Here is a 22,241-nt window from a genome sequence, read left to right as displayed (position 1 = left end):
GTGCCTCCTCTAAAGTTTCAGCACCTGTTTCCAACAAGTTGAAGGACACGTTGAAATGCACTTCTTTAATTAAAACTCATCCTTAATTAAGGGAAAATCACACTTAGGCCCTTCCCCACTGGGACCCCCATGGTTCTGGTCCCCAGGCACCTTCTTTGCCTCCAGGCTATACCCAGACCTCCTCCCTGTTCACAGTCCTTAATAGGGCCTAAAGGCCCTATTCCTGAAAGGTTTAGCTTTCCCACTTCCAGAAAACCCAACTACCAGTTCCTGGACTACGGAACGGTTTGAGGAGCGCATGAACAAAGTCTCGGAGTTCATTGGTTTTTCAGCAAGATTTGATGAGATTCTTCAAAAAAAAATTGCTTTCCTTCGAGGAGGACCCTAGCTTTACAAGTCTACTAGGCTTCACTCTCCTGCGGTCCGTCCTACCTCTTCTGGACTCCAGTTACCTGACCTTCTGAAGATATTTTTTAGGACAATCAGTATGATGAAGATGTGTTCTATGTCCTGGACAACGATGATTGATCCCAGGATCCTGTCTCCCATGATAGAGATCTGTGGCTCAGTACAGATGACCAGGGGGCCTGGCCCACTACCCCTGCTCATGAGACAGAGCCGGACAATATTTTCTTGGACGCCACTCTGGTCTCTCAGCCAAGGGAGGCTTCCCCTAATGACGACCAGCTGCTCTTCGATAACATTCTTAGAAATGCAGCAGACCATTTCAAAATTGTTACTCAGGAAGCGGTGCCTGACTCAGACTTTGTGTAGGACATCCTCACAGGAAAGGTTGCGGTATGCCAGGCTATTCCCGTTTTCAACTCCTTCAAGAAGTGTATTGCCCCTCCTTTATTTACACCCTCCCTTACTTGGGAAGTGAACCCGCACATTGAAACGATGTTTTGACTTGCACCCTCTAATCCCCTCTATATTCAGAGACACTCCATTCAGACTCCCTTGTAGTCACCACAACCAGAAAGTGTGCAGACGTTCCCTTGTCTTCGTTTGAGGCTCCTCCCAATAAGAACTATAAGAAACTCGATGCCTTAGGCAAAAGAATCACTTCTTCTGCAGCTATGGTACTTGCATTGCCAATAACACCACTCTGCTTACCAGCTTCAGTGATGTCCAGTGGGGTCTGGTACTAGACTGACTTCAGAATGTCCTTGAGCCGGCTAAGTCACAGATGCTTGTGATTGTGCAGGAGGGGCATCCGGTTATGCAGGCTATTCTAAAGAACACGCTTGACGCTGCTGAGACGGCTGGCAGAGTATTGGCAGAATGGACTCTTTTAAAACGCTATGCTTGGCTGAAGAACTCTGGGGTTAAACCCAAGACGCAAGCCTCACTCATCAATAAGCCCTTTGAAGAGTTTGCTCTCATTGGAAAGGCAGTGGGTGACACTCTCTAGACAGCAAAGAAAGAATGAGATACTCAAATCTTTCAACCAGATTTCCAGCATGCCGTATGTGCAGCGCAGGGTTTTTAATACTTGCCACTCTTTTTGTGGGCAATCCTTCTCAGAGTTCCCTACGGTACAAGCAGGTTACCCCAGTACTCTAGCCAAGGAGCGTCCAACGCTTAACTCTCAATGCAGGGGTTTCGGCATGGCAAAGGATGGAGTAGGAATGCAGCCACTCGAAGTTACCCTGCGCCAGCCAACAAATGACTCTCTGGTTCGAGTCGCCTCCCATGCATCTCCAGTAGGAGGTCACATAACATGCTTCATCCACACATGGGAGGGGAATCACTTCAGACAAGTGGGTGCTATTGCATAGAGTTTCTTCAAACCCCTCTATCACCTGCCAAAGAACAGACGACTGTCTCCAGACCATTTTCTCATCCTTCAGGCAGAAGTGGTGGCCCTGCTGCAAAAGGGAGCGATAGAACTCGTCCCAAATCATCAGGGGCATCTATTCAATATACTTCCTTGTACCCAAAAAGGATCTAACCATGTGCTCTGTCCTAGCCTCACGTTCTGGATGATCCTGCAAGAGGCAATTCCACTGCTGAAGCACTGGAATTACATGGCCACCTTGTTCATGAAAGATGCATACTTTCATAGTTCAATGTTGCCAGCGCACAAAATGCACCTAAGGTTCAAGATAGAGGACACTCACTATCAGTACAAAGGGTTTTTACCAAGGTCCTGATAATGGAGGCAGCTCACCTGCACAGACGGTCCATTCCGGTGTACCCTTATCTAGAACACTGGCTCGTAACAGGAGACACACATCAAGCGTGTCTGGAAAACACGCAGAAAACTATAGACCTACTTTTTCAACTGTGGTTCTCTATCAACAAAAAGAAATCAAGTCTTGTCCCCATCCAAGTGAAACTATTTCTAGGGGTCCTAATGCGAACGGAAGAGGGGCTTGTCTTCTGCTCCAACAAGAGGGTCCAAAACATGTTGTTCCAGATCCCTCAGTATGTAGCTGGTTGTCACATAACCATACGGAAAGCCATGCGGCTATTGGGAATGATGGCATCCTGCATTTTCCTGGTTCCTCATGCCCATCTGCACATTTGTCCTATGCAAGAGTGGCTCTCGAGTCAATGGTGTCAGTCAAGCGGTCAGTGGGACGATCTAGCGGTTGTCTCGAAAGCCCTTGTTCCGTCACTGCAGTGGTGGACGAAGGGCAACCTTCTGAAGGGGAAATCTTTCACCACCCCCGCAGTAGAGGCCACTCTCACCACAGACGCATCCCTGTCAGGGTGGGGAGCTCACCTTCACCAGACAGCGCACGGCACATGATATATGGCATTTATAACGCGCCTTTACACAAGTGTTTCAAGGCACGGCGAGGCAAGGGAGGCAGAACGGAAGGAAGACGGGAGACAGCGATCTTACTAGGCCAGGTGACATTGAGATCGCGCAGGGGAGGGGAGAAGGGGAGAAGTGCAGGGGGTTGGGGGGGCATTGCAGTACATAAGATAACTGTAAAAAATAAGCTAAATAAATAAGATCAATAAAGACAATAATTAAGAGGAACGGCCTGCTGGTGCCAAGTGCAAGGATAAGGGCAGACATCAGGTGTCAAGTGCTGGTAGGCGGCTATAGGGGATACAGATAAAGTCCCAGAGTGCAAGGTAGGGATGCCACGATATTTATTTTTTGACGGTATGATAACCTTCATTTGAAATGACGGTACACTTCGGTTATTGAGGTATAGCGCGCACGTGTGTAAGCATTGTCTAAAATATTTATTTGCCAGGAAAAGTCACATTTTCAACAAGACACAATACACAAACAAGAAAACATCACCAAGAAGTTGTCTTAGTTCATCTTACAAACAGTTATTGTAGTTTTAACTCGATGGAGCAGGGGGTCCAATTTAACTTTGTAAAGCAATACAAACTTTTTAGAAGTTTAACTAAAGAAGTATAACAAGACATGTATGACCTTAGGGTCTCAAAGTTTGATGGCTAGAAGGTTTTAAAATCAATCAACTGCAGGCATAGCTCTGGGCAATCACCTAGACCAGGCTATAGTTTTTCAAGGTCAACCTGCCATCACATAAGGAAGAACGCCCAATTTGCAAATTCAATGTTTTGTTCCTTCTGAAGACTGATGGTCAGAGAAGGGGTGCACAGGGGTTATGCCAAACCTTTTTGTTTGCTGAATTATGTTTTAGCAACACTACCAAGTTACAGCTGTCAAAAGGATCATATATCTACTTAGAACGCAAGTCTGAGTGAGCAGCAGACAAACCTTTTTTTAAGAAAAGAAAATCACATTATAATGCAGAAATACTAGCATGTTTACATGCACTGTAGTTAGTCTGCTACTAAAAGATGACAATATGTAGCCACTGCTACTGAAGACATGTTCAGAAGGAACACTAGTTGATGGGATACACAGGTATTTTTGGGCTAAATATGACAGAATGGATAAATCCTTTTGATGTCGTTACCACCAAATGAGGGGATCCCCATTTCCTGGAAGGATTGGCAGAGCTTTATAGTGTTCGACTTGAGCAATGATTGCTGTTTCTGGTGCACAATTTGCTGCTGCAGAAGTGGACTGTTTCTTACTTTTGGTGATTTCCCACAGTAAATCATGTAGGCCTTTTCTGGGAGTAACATCAACAGTTATTTTGCTTGCTAGTATTGGAGTTGGACTTTGTGGTGGAACTCCAAGGCTTTGCAGCTGCTGCTCACTCTGTTGTTCTTCACTACCTTGGGGGGAATCCTATTTCTTGTCATGGTAGTAGTGGGAAAATGTGATTCCCGACCCTCGCCTTCTTCCAGGCTGCGTTTTTCTGGTAAAGCATTTTCTTTTATTGCTTCTGCCATAGAAGTGTTCTTTGAACCTTGGATCCAGGAATTAACAGATGTCAAGCAACAATCGAGTTTCAGGTGCCTAGTTTCTACTGCTAGGTATCCTGCAGTAGTTTTTCATTTCTCTCACTAGTGTACGATCAGTGGGAGCACAAACCAGAACGTTATTCAATAAATTATTTTTTATTGGTCTGATTGCTGATGCAGTGACACGTGTGCCGCTAGCAAGGGAATCTGTGAACATGTGGACTGACCTAAGTACTAATTAAATGTCCTCAAGGTTCGTCATGTCATTTTGTTTTGGCATCAAATGCCAGAGATTTCTATCTGGCGCAAGAACTGCACACACTGCTTGCTGCTGCTCAATGAAGTGCTCTATCATGTCATATGTTGAGCCCCACCTTGTGACTACATCATGAATCAAGGAATGTTTAGGAATGTTGAGTTCAGTTTGTTTTAAGGTTAGCTCTCATCATTTCTTCCAGCGGCGGCTGAATGACTCAACCAGCTGTCTGCAGCTTTTCACTGCCGTCTCAACGCACTGAATTTTTAAACACTTTTGAATGCTTAATTTAAGTTGTGGCCAAAGCAGCTTAAGTGTGGTACTTTAAGTACCTGTTGAAATGCTTTCTTCATGTTTGCGGTGTTATCTATGCCAATACAAGTAAGTCCATTAATGTCTAGCTGCCATTGCTGTAGCATGCCTTCAAATATTTCAGCTATGTGTTCTGAAGTATGGTCTTCAGGCACATAGAGTGTCTCCAAGCAGTGAGACTGCATGACCCACTCTGGTGAGATGTGGTGGAATGTCAGGCTAATGTATGGCTCCCCTCTGCCACCATTGCTTGTCCAAAGATCAGTAGTGGCTGCAAACCATCTTGCTCTGCCAACAGCTCCCTGCACTTCATTTCTCAAAGCTGAATACAATTTTGGGATTTCTTTTCCAGAATTCTTTTTTTTGCGGTGGAAGTTCGTATTTAGGATTCAACTGGTTTACTAAATGCTTGAAACCTGGTCTTTCTACTATGTAATAGGGAACCATATCTTTTGCAATGAAGAAAGAAACAGCAGCATTCATTTGTTGTGTAGATTTAGAGGTACGGTCATATTTCTTTTGCTTTCTCAAACATTTTTTCCATTGTATATTGAGTGAGGTTTTCTGGGGATTGGCGGCACCACTGCAAATGCAAATACAAAAAAAAATGAACTCAAAGGTAATCGAATGTAGGAAAGTTAAAATCATCTACAAGTGGAGTGGACAGCCCCACACACCAGTGCCAAGACAGCAGCACCTCGCCAGTCCAAGCTGGGCCTGTGTGCTGCTGTGTGTGAGATGCAGTGCATTAGTGCGCAATGCGCATGTTACACCCTAATCATGATGATTTTATTTGGTGATGAATGTTAAGTTTAAAACTAAAAATACCTTTGTACTGGATGATGCTTCTGTTGAATCTGCTTTAGTAGTGAAAGTGGCAGGAGGAGCAAGTCGTTTCCTTTTGATGGACGACTGCGTTTCTAGAAAAAGGGCTGGATGGTGCTCTCGAAGATGCGTAAACATATGAGATGTGTTTCCGCCCTTAGCTGAAATTTATTTGATGCATTCACGGCAAATGGAAAAGCCATCATCTTTTATTTCTCATCTGATTTTAGCGTAGCCAAAGTAGTTCCAGACTGCTGACGTTCTAAGTTTCATGGGAGGGGAACAGCAGCATTTCCTCACATGATGGGCCGGCGGTGTCGGTGGCATCATGGTGGTCATCTACCTCTTCCATGTTTGTTGGATTTGGTTGTTTTCACTACTTCACCTAATAGTTGCTCTAGCTGCACTCGTATAAACTTGCCTCACTATTTTAGCCTTATTGACTTTTGACTTATCTGTGGCTATAATATAACAACCCCACCCACCGGCTGTATTTCTTATGTCTCCATGTATACTCTAACCCCACAGGTACGTGCCTCTGACTGCCACAGTGAGTCTAGTGACAAAGAAGGATTTATATGTGCATTGAGGCAGGCAAATGTGCATTTAGTGTTTCAGATCCCTGCTGGATGTCCATCTTGTGTTTTGAATCAGGACAGTCACAAGAGATGACCTCCGGCCTGCACATATCTAAAACTCTGCATGCCCAATTCCCCATGGCCTGCAAAATGCCCTAGCTAAGAAGTGGGACAGATGATCGTTAAGGCAATGACTGAGGTGATGGGAGGAAAGTGACAGCTTCGGGGATCCAGCAAACGCAGCTTGAAGTTGTAAGGTGAGCGCTCAAAGCGCACATTTAAAACCCCTGAATGAATGTAAGGAATATATTGCCATGTTCAAAACCTGCTGCTGGCGCGGACTGTGGCGCTGCAATTAATGGGGGCAGCTGCTGTAGAGTAACCCCCTTGAGAGTGATTCATGGCCCCTTTCCACCGGTTTAATGACCCTGGCGCCATCTGGGATGCACTGAGGCACAGAACCCATCTGACAGCCTTGAGCACGGAGAAGAGACATGTGATTTGCTAACTAAAATGATGGGCTGGAGAGCCACTTGCCCCAGTCACTCTCTCTATCATCATTTTAATTTACAAACGACTGCCTCCTCCCCACCGGGGGCAATAAAGCCAGATGAACACGTAAATCCTATTGGCAACATGGTAAGCTAAAATTATATTGTGGCTTTAAAGTTTACATCCAGAATGGTAAACTAGAAGTCACAGAATGCAAAATAATGTCGACCTGAAAAATCAATTTAATCGAGTGTAATTTCTGTGATTTTAAGACATGTAATAAAGAAAGATGTGTTATAAACATAGATATGCAGATTCTTTGCAACAAACCTCTCCTATTTGGTGCAAGTATAAGGTCATAGGAGGTTAGCTTTTAATTATAAACATATGACCCGTGACGTAACTCGCTCACAAAGAACTTTTGTAGGACAGACTCAAATGGATGGGTAGTGGCATAGTGCTGCACCAAATGTACCTTCCAGCCACAATGTTAAATCATACCGGTGTGTAAGCCTGCAAGGGTCTTGGACCCTCACAGAAGTTAACACAGGGCAACAGGCCCAATCGCGGAGCGTGATTGAGGAAGGAGACGGGCAGATTGAAGGCAGGGGTGGATTGGACCAAAAGAGGCCCTGGAAATAATTTTCAAATTGGGCCCCATATTACACATTTTCAGCAAGCCCAACCCTTTTCCCATGAGAAAATGTGGAAATAAAATAGGTTACCAGACAAAAGAGGCCCAGGGTGCAGAGGCCTACCGGAAAATCTCCAGAGTTCTCGATACTGAGTGGGAAGGAGCTGGGGGTTGGGGTGGGAGTGAGTCTGCAAGCGCTTGAAGCGCGTTTGCAACAAAAAATGAAATATAGCCAACTTGTCTGGCATATGGATAGTGGCAAGTACAAGAAGCCCTGCTTATGAAAGGCTAGGCGCTCATTGTAAAGAAGTCTCTTTCCCCAGGTAGTGGGCGAGCTACTCTTCTCTGAGGTAAAAATAAATAGCGCTGATGTCATGGTCCAGTCAAAGGACGGAACACTGAGCCAGCCCTCAACAGCAACCACTTAAATCACTGAGCTATCTGCCCTGCTACGTCCACCTGCAGGGATCCGTGGCTAGCCGCTTGCAATATATTTGTTTTTTTAAATATTCTTTTTCGAAAAATAGTGTAAGAATTTTTGTGTGAAAAATGTTGCATTATTGGAGCCATCAGGTCCTACCTGATACAACATCAGCAAGTCCTACCCTGCACTATGCCCTCACATTTTGCCAATCAGTGACCTCTGGCTCGTTAAGCAGGCGTCCCTAGTTCCGCCTGCCACAGTATGGACAGTGTCCGTACGCATCGCGCACACATCAGACAGGATGTGCTCGTGCTTCAACTTCATGCTCATTTGTGAATACCCGACTCCCTCACAGCTGCATTTCTCATTAGCGAGTTCTTCGGAACACACAGGCACCCACCAGGGCAGCCCCGTATGCAAGCACCTCAACATGGCCGCTCGTCATATAACCCCATCAGTTAGCTCCCATGCTTGCACTGTGCGCCATCCTGGGTACCGCGACCGCCAACAGATCACGTACTGCAGCGCTCCATCTGCCACCAACAAGGTAAGCTTACGCGCACGGTTCGGCACAAAAGACGTGTACTCTGCTACCGGCTCACAGAATCGCTCTGCCTCTCCCACGGCTCTTTGCAGCCACTCCACCATGTTAGGCACGTAAACCAGCCACCCCACCTAAACAAACCACATGCTCGGCGCAACGCGCTCGGGCTTAAAGACTCTCTTATGATTCACCGACCGCGGTGCCAGCCATCATACTCCGAATCTCGGGGATACCTGCATAGGCACTTATGAGCAAATCCTCCACAGTGCGACCAAGCACACATCCATTTTTTGGATCCTCGCATAGGCACCTTTTTAACCCTCTATGGCCTGCATGCACCTTTTTTAAAATACCACACGCATGGCGCATTATTTGCTGTCCATTGCACCTGTCACAACAGGATCAAGACCTTGCACGCGTCACCTTCTTTCACATGCACTTAGGTACTCGCTATGCCCTGAGGCCCAGTGTTTGAGCCTCCAATTTTTATCTTTCCGCAGCCATCCACCCCCGCGGACAACTATTGCGTAATCTCTACGTCAGCCTGATCCAAGAAGTTCCTCCTGGCAACAGGCCACCCATAGGTAAGCCTGCTCTACCCAACTCAGGCTGCAATAGACAACTCACAGCATTAACTGCCAATCACAGCCCTTGTGTCCTTCCTACTGCCACAGGAATGGCCACACCTAGGACCTTGAAATCCTTCCAGTGTACGTAGACACTGAGACTCCTCGAGCCACTGCGCTCCCAAGATCCGGTAAGCACCGGTTCCTTTTGTGTACTTAGTCACTTACCTCTGCTAGATCTATGCGAATGTACTCACTCCTAAAACACTCTCGTCTGTTTACTCCAACAGACCTTATAAGATACTTCTGTCTATGGAATATCTTGTCCTGATGAAGGCCACACCACCAGAGCTCACTTCAGCTCACCTTTTGGCTGAAACACTGTTGTGTTGACTTGTTTTATTGTGTGTGGTGGTGTTGTTCAACCCTAAATTGTTTTGACGCATTTGTGCTGTTCAGTATGCTATTACCTCACTAAGTCCGCCAGTCTCCTTCCCAAGGACTTTAGTGGACGTAGTTACATATTTGTCAGAAACCATTCACAGTAGTTGGTGTCCACCACGTGAAGGTGTAACCCACGAAGGAGTGTGTTCATCCTTCGCTCAGCAGTCTGGTATCTCGTGACCTTGCTCATTTTTGTTCTAGATAAGATTCCATCCTGCTGCAGTCACAGTGGCACCCATTTCCCTACGGTGCATACATCCAAGGATTTGGCAAGTCAAACATCGCAAGTAGGGAACAATGCCAAGAATAAAGGCCCACCCAGAGTCCTTTCTAGCACCAGGAACTGCATCTGACGCACGCCCCCGCCCAGTGCAGCAAAATGGCCAGACAAATGATCTGCAGCACCACACCTTCTCCCCCTTGCCCCAGCTCCAACAGGTGTCTCACTTCCCGATTTAGAGAAATGAAAACGTGAATTACTGCAAAGCCCTCGTGCTCTACACAAGCATCGTGGCTTCAGCATTTTATGAGGTTATTCTAAATAAGGCTCTCACACATCCGGTTGATTCGACGCCTGGATGAATTCTGCTATGCCCCTCGAGCTGGCCCCGGCTGCCTGTGCGCAATTCTCTTGCCAAACAAAGGTTCCGTTCTGCCAACCGTCCATGTATCAGCATTGGTCCTTGGAGGGACCGTTTGAAGCACTGGTTGCAACATGCCTTTGGGACACCAGAAATAATTTTACAAGCATGTTACCACAGAACGAGACAAGCAAAAGGCAGGGAGACTAGTTTTGCCAATTCAACAAAAGGCATGTTTTGCAGAATGCAAATCACTGATAAGGACAAAATTAACCGTGGGTGCTGAGGAAAGCTGAAAACAGAAAAGGGGGGGAAATACATATCTGGAAGAACAAACAGTGTCTACTCCATCACTAGCAGGCATACGGAAGGATCATCAATACCCCTCCCCCACCTCTACTTAGAGCGTTACTCACACAGAATGCAATATCTTTCCCCTCCCGAGTCCCAACTAAAGAAAGCCATCCATCAGCACAGCCTTGCTCTCATATAAACTACACAGTGGAGTAACTTTGCTGAAAATGTTGGGGGAGGGGGGACAAGACATCTGAAGGAAAGGTGCCCCAGCCAAATTAATGGGGGGCAAAATGGTATGCCATGAAAGTTCGGTGGGGGCAAACACCCCTGCCCCCCCTAAAATTACGCCCATGAAACTAGAGCACGTGTCAACTGGTAAGAAAAGTTATCGACAACAACACGTCATGGACATGAAAGTAAAGCTAAATGTTGTATGCGATCGGCTATCTTTGAAAGGACACAGACTCATTCAAAACAATAGTGAAGCATGTAAAAGCTTGTACGATAAGATCTGATGCTTGTGAATAAATAGGGCATGCTATATCTAATTTGTATTAAAATCTAAAGTATGAAACGAAAACCGTAGACTGACCAATAGTGGTGGTAGAACGAGTATAAAGTCACTGCTCCTGGTGTTCGTGTCAAGGCTTCAGAAACACTCTAAAAGAATAATAAAAAACGTTCCCAATATGATGCAACAATGAGTGGGGTAACTGGTAAGGAGGGTTGTCCGCAAAGGTACAATAACGTGCATTGCCGGCGTGCGTGTGATTGTGAAATGAAAGTGCTACATGCACGCATCGCACAATAGTGCCGCGATTCATATAATAACCAATCCAAAAAAGTAATATGTAGATGCAGGATGACTAGTGTGACAGAGATTTGAACCTGCTGGAGCAGGATGGCTGCAGGTCCTGAATTGTGATACGTACGGGAACATTTTGAAACGTACATGTCTCATTATAAATACAGGAGAAATAGAAAATGAATAACTTTGATAATGAGATCAATTGAAAACATGTATGCACTGTGCTAATATTTCCCTCACAACCTCTGTCAAACTGTGCGTGCCACCTTCCACACCATATATCAGACTATATGCACAGCCTGCAAATCTAAGCCGATACAAGTTCCCAAAATAGGATTACAGTGAGTAAGGTATGTCATCTTCATTTGATCATTTTATTTCTTTCATTTTCCTGGTGACCCTATTTATTAAGGAGTAGAGAAATGTTTTCAACTCTTTTCTGTGGCCTCCTCTCAATTGACATATTTTTAACACTATTGAGGGGCAACCTTTCTGTTTTTTCACCCGTTAGGCTGAAAATTCCTACACTGTGTCCCGAGAACATTTTCTTTTCCTGATCTGGTTCACCAACATATTACCTAATGAGTCGTAATTCAAGACTTGAATAGGGGTACAGCTGTGTGTGTTGTGTCCTCTGACTGAACGTACTCGGTTATCTGTGAAAGCCCCAAGCTTGTGTTTGAAGCAATGCAATGTTGAACGGCTTCGCTTTATGCAACAGGATATGCTCATACATGGTCCTATGTGGTCATAGCGACCCTTTGCCAAGTAACTTGAAGCAGTGGCAATCATGGAGGCAAAGTGCACCTTCAGGTCCAATATTCTTTTAAAATAGGGGAATATTCACCTACACTCTTTGAATCACAGGGTGGAGTCCTGAAGCTCTTGGGAAGCAACCTGAACCCAAAGATGACCCTGTCGAAGTTCTGCATGTGTACATCTCTCCTGTGTTACACAAATGCAAAGTACTGCAGTGGTTTGTGGATTCCAACCATCACAACAACCAGAAGGCACCTTAAGCAGCGCCTGTATTTGAATGTGATGGCCCCTCATTTTAGGGAGACCCCTAAAAGTTTGAAAGTATGTATGATTTTGATTGGACTTTGGGTGCTCACACTGCTTACAATATTGATAAGATTGGGAAATCCGTGCTTAGACCTGATCCATCTCTGAGACGAGTCCCGAGTCAGCTGAGAAACCAAACTTTAGATGATCCCAAGAAGCTCTGCTGTGCGATCAGTTCAAGAACACCCACTGCCAGGCAAGCACTTCTGAGATCTTCACAATACAGCCTTCTTAAAACCAAAGGAAACCAGGAGATCCCTGCAACTGCCCCCTAACCCGCCATGCAAAGCTAGATTACAACCCTACAAGACCTCTATCCTCGGAGGACACCTTGCTGCTTGCCCTACACCACCTGATATAGAGACACAAGCACCAGATGACAGCATGCTGGTGATGAGTAGAGCTATAGCCTAAGAAGCAAAAGAACCTGGGACTCTGAGAGCCTCAAGCTTAAATGGCCTGTGTGGCTGGGTAATTCCCCTGGCTATCGGACCAAAATACTGATCGGAAAAATTTAGAGGACGAAAATGCTCAATGGAAAATGCTGCATTTCGCTGCGTATATATGTGGGGTCGGAGGAGGTAAGTGTAATAATAAATGGGGGAGAGTTGCAGAGTGTCTAAAAAAAAATCAGCATTTTCATCCTTTGGATTTTTTTATTTTGAGGTGATCACATAGATCCATCTCTCTGCACCTCCTGGAAACCTTACCATCATATTTGCGATCGGACAGCTGCACTAAACCGGGTTCGAAATTGAGGAGTCTGGTTTGCTTGGCACCAACAGTTACCAGGAGCTACATTTGGCTCCATAGACCAACTGATGCCGAACAAAAACACCTATGTGAATTTAACTCTGTGCGTTTGGGACAATCAGTAAGTAAACTTTAAAACACATCTTTATGGCATTTAAAACACAAGGAGCTATAAATAATGGACACAATAATATTGTGTGGAATTTAGAGTTGCAGAACACTATGTCCTAGCTCCTCGTTCCCCGGTGGAAGCTTCTGATCACTGGTTAATGCTGGATACCCAAGATCTGCATTTAGGTCCTGCTTATTGTGAGGTGTCAGACATGTGAGACAGACATGTAGATGGAGTTTTCTCACAAGTAGTGATTTTAATATAAATGTTAAATGGTGCGAAAAATGCCCATCTTTCCCTAACCTAACAAGGAGTTCCCTACCTAACAAACGCAGGCTAAAGGAAAATGACCTAATGTCCGAAGGTATCTATCCCTCACACTAATGCATACTATAAAATCATACAGGAATTATTTAGCCGTTTAAACTTCACAAAACATCATCTGCATTCAAACATGAAAATGATGCACAGTAATCCTTGTGACCTGGGTTGTATCCCCTTTCCCTCGATCAATTCAGGATGTTTCAAACCAAAGTTCAATTTTAGGAAAGTTATTTTTACTAGCCAAGTTCCACTCCAGGTAGAATACACAGTTTGTCTCATCCAATATGTCCTTCACTTGGCAAAGTGACTATCTCCGTTCCGAGAAAGGTTTCTTGCCCTTAAAGGGGAAGTTCGCTCAGAAATTGTATTGTCCCAATCAATCGGGAATGTATTTTTAAGCATACTCCTATGTGTCTTACCTTAGTTTTACACATGCGAATACAACGGGATAGGTGCCACCATTTTGTGCTCATCTTATCTGTTGATACATTGCCTTAAGTTTGTGTGCCCTCACAGCAAGAATATAGATTGCCCGCTCCTCAAACTGACATCACTTGTCCAAACAATATGCTCCACCTATCTCATGACGTTAGTGGCCATCGCAGCCAAACGTTCCCTATCATCACCCAAGCCATAACGTTACCTAATGCAGAACCAGGAAGATAAACACACACATCCTATCACAGCGCGAAAACGTTTTTCTTTTCACAAATGGGAGAAGAAAACATTTATTTTGAAGAAAAAAATAGTCTGCAATGTAACGAGTACTTTTATTTTTCACATAACGATCAAAATAGATTATATCCAAGAGAAAATTATAACTTTAGCCAATAGAAGTTATAGCTAGCGAACATTGCATGCTTCAAATGTGTTATATAAGTTCCTCATGAAACGCTGATTGCTTTGAGCGATCGATTAACCCCTCTGTTTCATTTCTTCTGTGTTCCTTATGTAACATCGCTGATCTTTCTTGAACCCTCATGGTGTTCCATTAGTCAGAAGATAAGTAATTTTCACTTTCAAATGCAACGACTTCACATCAGTTTTTCACATAAACGCTGACCGGTTGCTCCTTATTGCTGTTACCGCTAAAGGACACATTGGTCCGTGGCGATCATCCCAGATAATGGTTATCAAAGAAGTCCTGTTGATGATTATCATCCAATGTTTTTTGAAGAATCCATCTGACGGTAGCTGCAAACTATGGCATGTTAACAGTAGAATATAGCTATGTAAATGACAGAATGAAAGAATATATTTCAGTGGCCGTTTTTATAATCTAATAAACACATTAAAATATGTTGGCTAACAAGTTACGTTACAATTCTGTACCAAACTAAAACGATGAGCAACACCCACACAACACGGAATGAACACAAAGATGTTAAGACTGGGGAGTAGGTCACACCACGACGTGTAGGGAAGTGTACGGAAGTAGTCAGACCACCGAATGGGAGGGAGACCCAGGGGCACCCGTTTACCATAGCGGCCCCCAACTAAAACTAAGGACAGAGATGGGAATGTCTTAGGTTGAACCACAGATGGAGGGCATTATGATTGAAGTGGAAAGAGTCTCGAGCAAACAAATAACACCCGGATCCCAAGTGCACAGGGAAAAGGTTCTGCCCCCCACCTAAACTGTGCCCAGGGATGCGATGAGACAAATCGGTGTAGACATAATCAGCCTGAACACAGTTTGTGTGGGTGCAGGTGTTGGAGGAGTCATCACAATATAGGCCACCTAACAACCCACAACTCTGCACAGAATATATGATTGCGAAAGGCACAACAAGCCACAAGTGCAACACTCTGGCAGTTCTAGCGTGCAGTATAGATATTCTTCAACATAACGTATGATGTGCATTCTTTTTGTCAAAAAGGACATTCGTCCGTCACATAGTTAATCAAGTGCAAAGCACACGTGCCATTTTTTTATTATGGAAAGTTACGCTTGCATAGTTTCAGGGTGTTCCATTCTCATGATGTCAAGCCGAATAACCGCTTCGAACAGTTTAGTATATCCACTTTCAATATATTGAATGTTATCAATTCTTTGTGGCTATTCGACACATTATGTCCTTCGAACTGTTAGTGCTTTTCATTCAAGGAATGCAAGCCTGCATTCAGTGATCTAAGCAAGCGAGGGGTAGGTTACGATTTGGAGAAAGAATGCTACAAAAAAAAGATACAGAATAAGACCTTGCTTCTAACACATGGTTTAGAAAACTAAGGACAGTTAAGAAATGCGATTTACAGCATGTGCCTCAACAGGAGGGAGATAAAACACCATAAAATTATGTATTGCTGTTACCTCCGGGGCTATCTCTGTGCTGTAAGAATAGGAGATCCATACCTCCTACTCGCTCATCTCGCACTCTTTCGTGGCCCAAAGCATACCCCTGTGCCTAGTTTCCAACAAACCTTCATTACTAAGTCCCTGTTCCACCCTTGATTTGTTTGTTCGCTACCTACATTTCTGGCATATTTTGTACTCCTTAAACTAGAATTCCTGCATGCCCGTTCATGCTCACTTGTGCACCTGAAGCAGTCCTGTGTACGATCGGGGGATACTGGGTGAGATTGCGTACTCGCACTACGTATGCATCCCGTGTGTTTATTCTCATGTCAAGTAGCCACATGCACCGCAAGGTGAGGCTTTAAAACACTGTATAGTCATACCTATTGTGTCTCTAGCCTTTTATCGCAGTTGAAGTGACTATTTCTGCTAGATGGGAATTCAGTGTGGGGTATTTATCCAGTTTTTATTTTATTGAGCATTTTTAAGGCACTTTACACAACAGAATTGTGTTTCAAAGCGCCACAATGCTCGATGGGAACAGAACATGGGGAAATAACAATGGCAAGACAGTAAAATACTATTGTCCTGCTAGGCCTTGTGGCATTTGCCCGTGCAAGTGCATAGGTGCTGGTGAAGTAGGAGGGAAGTGCTAAGGGGAGCCAAAGAGGAGAACCTCGGGCTCAGTGCTAGTACAGGCGGCTCTCATTGGTGGTTTGTGAGCCATCAAGCAGGGACCGCAGGGCAGTGAAGTGTGGTGGAATGGTGCTGGTATTCACTGGGAGAATGGTCCTGGGACCCTGGGACATTAATGTTGATCAGGCCACCTGTTGCAGCGGCGATGTGGATGATGATGATGAGGAGGGTCTTGAATCCGATCCTTACAGCCACCGTGAGGCAGTGCAGAGATGTTAGGGCTGGACAGATGCAGTACTTGGGCTTGAGGGCAAGGATAAGTCTTGCAACCCTATTCTGGATTAGCTTGAGGAGGCGAAGGGAAGAAAAGGGGAGATTGAGAAAGAGGCTGTTGCAGTAGTCCAGCATTGAGAGAACCAAAGCTCCGGAGACATTGAACTTCTGGGGGAAGGTGAGAAAAGGAAGAATGCCTATGAGTAGGTGTAGCTGGAAGTGGGACTTCTTGGTAGGGACCACGATGTATGGCGTGAGGGAGAGAGCGCATTCGAAGATGCCCCTGAGTTTTTGTGCCTCACCGGATGGTTGGGGTAGAGGGCCCAAAGAGGGTGGGCAAGAGGGTAGGAGGAAAAGAGGGCACAGGTGTCCCGATGTGGCAATCGGAACAAAGGCCTTTGTTCGATTTGCAATCTGAATGTGCGCATCTAGAATGCCTTTGCGAAAACGTTTACTCTAGGAGGAACGCATCTCCACTTTATAAAAAAACCAAAAAAACTTGTATTGGTCATACTTATTCCCTCTGCATCGCCATATACACGGATGAAATTCCACGCGGTTACCTATTCTTCCATGATTGGAAATATACATCAAAGTTTCGAACAGTGGGCCACACACGTCGGTACAATAAATGTCAAGTGCGAGTGTGCTTAGCCCAGTTGTTCATGGGTGGACCCCATAGATATAATTACCATCAAGTGCTGGACCACAACTTCTTCTTGTGTATTGTGTAACATGAATGGTAAATAAATGTAATCTCACGTGTACATGTGAACCAAACCAGGGCAATGGCGGGTGGTGAGTTGCAAGCAAATGGCCAATGAGCTATGTGGGTTAATGCAGTTGGGTTAGTAAGTACAAACATTAGTGCCCCTAAGACTTCTGCCTGGTAAGATTGCTTGAATAAAATCAACAGTACAACTAATGGTTATTGTTCCGTCAATCCTTGTTCCAATTTTATTTATTTTAATTTATTTTTGGAGATGTTTGTAATGCGCCTATACAACTAATGGTTTTATGAGGCGTCACAAGACCGACAAGTGGAGGTGTGGTGGGCGGTTTGGGGACAAGGGATAAAGATAACCATAGCGGTCCTACCTACTAGTTAATTTGAAATTTGAATAGCGCATGTACATTTGTGAGACCGTAAAACAATTCCTGCCTTGGCCTACCCCGTGTGGGCGAACATGCATCAGTCTTAGACAATCTCCTAGGTGGGTGTGGATCACTATACCTCCCCTGCCTTCGTATCTCAGGGCCTATGTACACTGTGTTACTCCTAGATTACTTATTCCTAAGCTAAGCAACATAGTCCTATGGACACAATAACATAAGACACAAAGAAAACACAAGAATCAATTCAATTAAAACAATAGAATACATTTATTCATACATAACAATGCATGCTGACTAAAACTATGCAAATCTCAAATTTGCACCTTTATACTTTTGGTGCAAATCTACCATGTAGTTCAATAACTATAAGCCTTACAGGCTTCTAATGCAAGCCTGTGATTAGCTGGATCTGTCCGTGTGTAATGCAATATACATATAGCAAGTGCTAGCATTCAGCATTCCTCTCCATTCCACACCATACTTCTCTCTCTCTCTAATACAATACCTGTCTTATTTCCCCTTCTCCCAAACCCAAGGCTCTCTGTGTGAGTCTGTTCTAATTCCCCCATGCATATATGTCTTTTTCAGCAATACTCCCCTTCTCCAATCTAGCCAAGTCTGGTAACTTGAACTGCCTCAAGCCTCTGCCAAGCTCATCGATCTCTCCTCTCATCAGAATGCTTCCCCAAGTTTCCGAACTCCCAAAGTCTCTCCTATGCCACCACCATCTCTCAAGTTTCCGAACTCCCAAAGTCTCTCCTATGCCACCACCATCTCTCAAGTTTCCGAACTCCCAAAGTCTCTCCTATGCCACCACCATCTCTCTTCCATCATCAAAGAGCAGCTCCCTCGATCTCAGAACTGCATCTCCAACAACATCCCATAGAGCAGAGCAGCAACTACCCCAAAGTCTCATCTCCAACAATTAGAGAACTCCCCTTCTCCATTCTCTCCATTATACTGTCCAATGACGTATACAAATCCCTATGGTTACATTCGTTCTCTAAGCTAAGAATGTCTTTCTGTCTGTCAGCGTTTCTAAATATGAGCAATGCCTGAAAGTCTGTGTTTGCATGTTCTTTACTTGCAATCACTCTGTGTTCTGGTCGTGTTCTTTGTCAATGTGACATTTTGGCCTAGCATATCTACTAGCATGGCCGCCTTCTGTCTGCCTGCAATACACATCTTCATATTTCTCCATTCATTTCCATTCACTATCCCTCTTTCTCAGAGAGCAAACCACCTTTCCCTCTCCATGCAAAACTCTCCCTGCAGAGCCCATGGCGCTGCCTCCCACCTTTTCTGTCTCTGCGAACACCATCCCAAGGCTGATTAGGCCTCCTTCTCCGTGTCTCTACTAAGGCAAAGGTGACCTCTTATCAACCAAACTGTTTACAAATGACTTCTTCACACTGTAATGTAACATTTCGCAGTGCCGCAGCGCTTCTGTGTCTCCATCCAGAAATGGCTTTAGAATGCCAGCTAAATGATTTCTAGCATTTACTCTTTCTCTCGCAAACCCAAGCGCTATCTATAATGCTCAAAGCATATTCTACGTGCAATGCATACGTGTCTCTCTACATGCATACATAATACATAACATCCTCTCTACATGTGTAACTACAAATATACCGTGTCTCGAAATGGCACTACATGTCTCTGCGAATATACCAGGCCTCATTCATTCTCTATATTGCCTAGCACGTTTCTCTCAGCCTAAGCGCTACATAAATGGCATGATACATCATTCTAAAAGCATCTCTTTCAACATATATGGCAATAACATAACTAAGCAAACCCTTCATATAACGGGGCCTATTTCTCTCTTCAAATGCATCGTAATAATGTGAATAGTATAATGTTACTATTTCATGTACTCCTAATCAGAATATATGATGGATAACTAAATAGGATGCAATGATTCCTAAAGGGGTAATAATGGGTAATGGTTCTGTAATGATAACAAATCAGGCCTCTCCATTCTATCAGGTTCTAAACATTAATAAGAACTGCGAGGAAGAGGTGTGGGTGCCTGTTGGCTAAATACAGTGTGCTAGTGTGGGAAGGGAAGTGCAGGGTAAAGAGGAGAGCGTGCAGGTGAAAGGGGTGGGAGGGTGGAGCAGGGCGAGACGGCAACAGGGGCAAGGGGACTGCTAAACGGAGGCCATGAGCGCAAGTGTCGGGGATTGTATGGTTTGCAGGAGATGAGGGTCAACCAGAGAGGCCCATTCTGATAGACAAAAGTACTTCCCATCTGGTGCTACTACTAATGGGCAATGAAGAGAAACTGGAGAGGACAGAGACTGTGTGGGTAGTCCATATGTCCAGAGAGGGAGCAACAAAGAGAATGTCTGTGACAGTCTGCATAGAAGCAGCATCGACGTTGGTGTCGGTGATGGGCTGGCCAGGCAACGATTATTCTGTATTCACAAAAAATTCAAACAATGTCAATATTACATCTTGATTCTGTTGTATTGTACATTTTCAAAGACGTGATTGCATTATTTACAGATGATTTTTGATTTGTTGTAATGAGCATTTTACAGAGACTTTTTAAGATTTAGAGAATCGAAAAGGATATGTCTCATGATTATAAATCCCCAAAAATATTTCCATGATTTTGAAATAAAGGCACATACTTCAAATGATCACATTGACATGTTAAGTTTTTAATATATATACAATGACAGAGGAAAGACAATACAAAGAGTTGAAAGGTAAAATGAAGCAATTTATGTATATTTAACACAATTACATCACCAAAAATAAATGAATAAAACTACATCATTGAACATTAGCATTGCAAGTGTTATACCATTACATTATTTTTTTAATCGATACAGTGTCCAAACATTGGGTAACATATTGAAACTTGCTTGTGAAAAATTTGTGAAGACAGCTACAAATCATTTAAATCTGGAAGTCAACCTCTCAACAAGTTCAGGTTTTGTAGGACAAGCCTCATTTGCAATGTTTTGTCATAGTCCGAGCCCTGGAAACAAACTCTGGAGCCATTCAATGCGTATGCATGGCCAGCACAGTCAATGTCCGCTCTTTCACAAATTAAAAATCAATGTCCTGGAATATTGGCTTGGCCACCCACTGTTTGCTTTGTTTTGTAAGCGCCATGTGTTAACAAAGCATTCTGAAAATTCTTGCTTGTTCTGTCCCAAAGTTCTCGTTGGGCGCAAGTACAGCCAGTCTTGTTCTGGCCTCCATACAGTCTATGCCGAAATGCAACCTTTTTGGCCTTTACTTTAGGCACATATTATGGAACACCTCTAAATCTCTAGTGTGTCAGAATTCTGTGGGTCCCTTCGCATCTCTTTAAAGCGTTTTGCCATACACAATTTTTCCAGTGCTGCGTGAGTATGGGGAACTTGACACCAGACACTTCTTCTTACTTTCTTGCTCCTGGCGGACACGGTACCTTAAAGTGGTGAGAATACTCCAGCGGGGGCAGTTGTTCCTAGCAGCGGATGCAAGTCGGTGCTTCGTCCGGGGGAAGAGAAGATCTCGTCGGGGAGGAAGACAGGAGTCCGTTGCACTGCCAGGGAAGAAACCAGCCACGGAGTTTCTCAGGTAAAAGGAGCGGTCCTGTAATTCGTGGTAAGTGGCTATCCGGTTGCCGGGGTGCTTGGCACGGGCAATTCGACTACAAGCCGGTCTGGGGTGCGAAGAGAAGGTAAACTGGTTGTGCCCACCAGTCAGGGGAAGAAGCCTCTCCAGCCGGGAGATCTTCTCTGTTGTCGGGAAGTGGTGAGTCGGTTCCGCAGGGCTCCACCGGTGGTGTCGTGGTAGGTCGGCTCAGCTTCTCCCGCGTCGGATTCTCAGGTCCTGTGGCGACTTCTGAAGTTCCAGTCCCCAAAGCCCTGCTTTTATGCAGCACACCCCCATTCACTCAGCCTAGCTGTCAATCAAACATGCTAAGTGGTGAGCCGGCCGGCTCACCACTTGGGCCAATCACACAAGAGTGTGACTTGAGTTACCAAGGTAACTCAGTCCAGGGTGCCTAAACCCCCTCCCACCCCCCCTGTTGTACCCAGACAGAGTGGCACCACTTTTGGAGGCTTCTGTGGAGAAGCCCGCCAAAAAGTGGAACAAAGGGCTCGACTTGGGTTGGAGTCACAGAAGAGAACATAAACGCCATTTTAGAATCGAGTCCTGCCAAAAAATACCAACCGGCGAATTAATATTAATTAAATAAACCGGCGGTATGTTCGAGGCTATGAGAATTAAATAAAGTTGGTGGCCTCGAACAATGGGAAAATCCCATAGGGATATATTCGCGGTCGAATATAAAAAGTAGTATCCACTGCCACCAGCCAAAACTCGATCGGGGGGACAGAGACATGCCCCCTCGACTAACAGACCCCGGGGCAATCGAATTGCCCCGACCAGTACGTCCACAATATGATGGTTTGTACTGGTTTCTGTTAATAATTTGGGACTAGTAAAGCCAATGGTGACTTTACATGCCCTGGGAGACAGTAGTCAGTCCCAGGTTATGGAGCCTATGGTGGGGGGGTCACTATGACACCCCTGTGTCACTGCACGGAGGGTGCTGTGTAACACACATAGTAAAAACACATGA

At 44.7% G+C, this 22,241-nt stretch overlaps 1 protein-coding gene across 2 annotated transcripts in view; it reads left to right on the top strand.

Moving 5' to 3' along the window:
* AHCTF1 (AT-hook containing transcription factor 1) overlaps positions 1-22,241 on the top strand; it is a 2,174,249-nt gene that overhangs the window by 1,509,359 nt on the left and 642,649 nt on the right. The gene's annotated exons all lie outside the window — the stretch shown is intronic.

Source organism: Ambystoma mexicanum, chromosome 4q (genome assembly GCF_040938575.1).
Source record: "Ambystoma mexicanum isolate Mex_15411 chromosome 4q, UKY_AmexF1_1, whole genome shotgun sequence".
Lineage (NCBI taxonomy): Eukaryota > Metazoa > Chordata > Amphibia > Caudata > Ambystomatidae > Ambystoma > Ambystoma mexicanum.
Note: the sequence above shows the minus strand (reverse complement) of the source record. Positions and strands in the feature narration are given on the sequence as shown.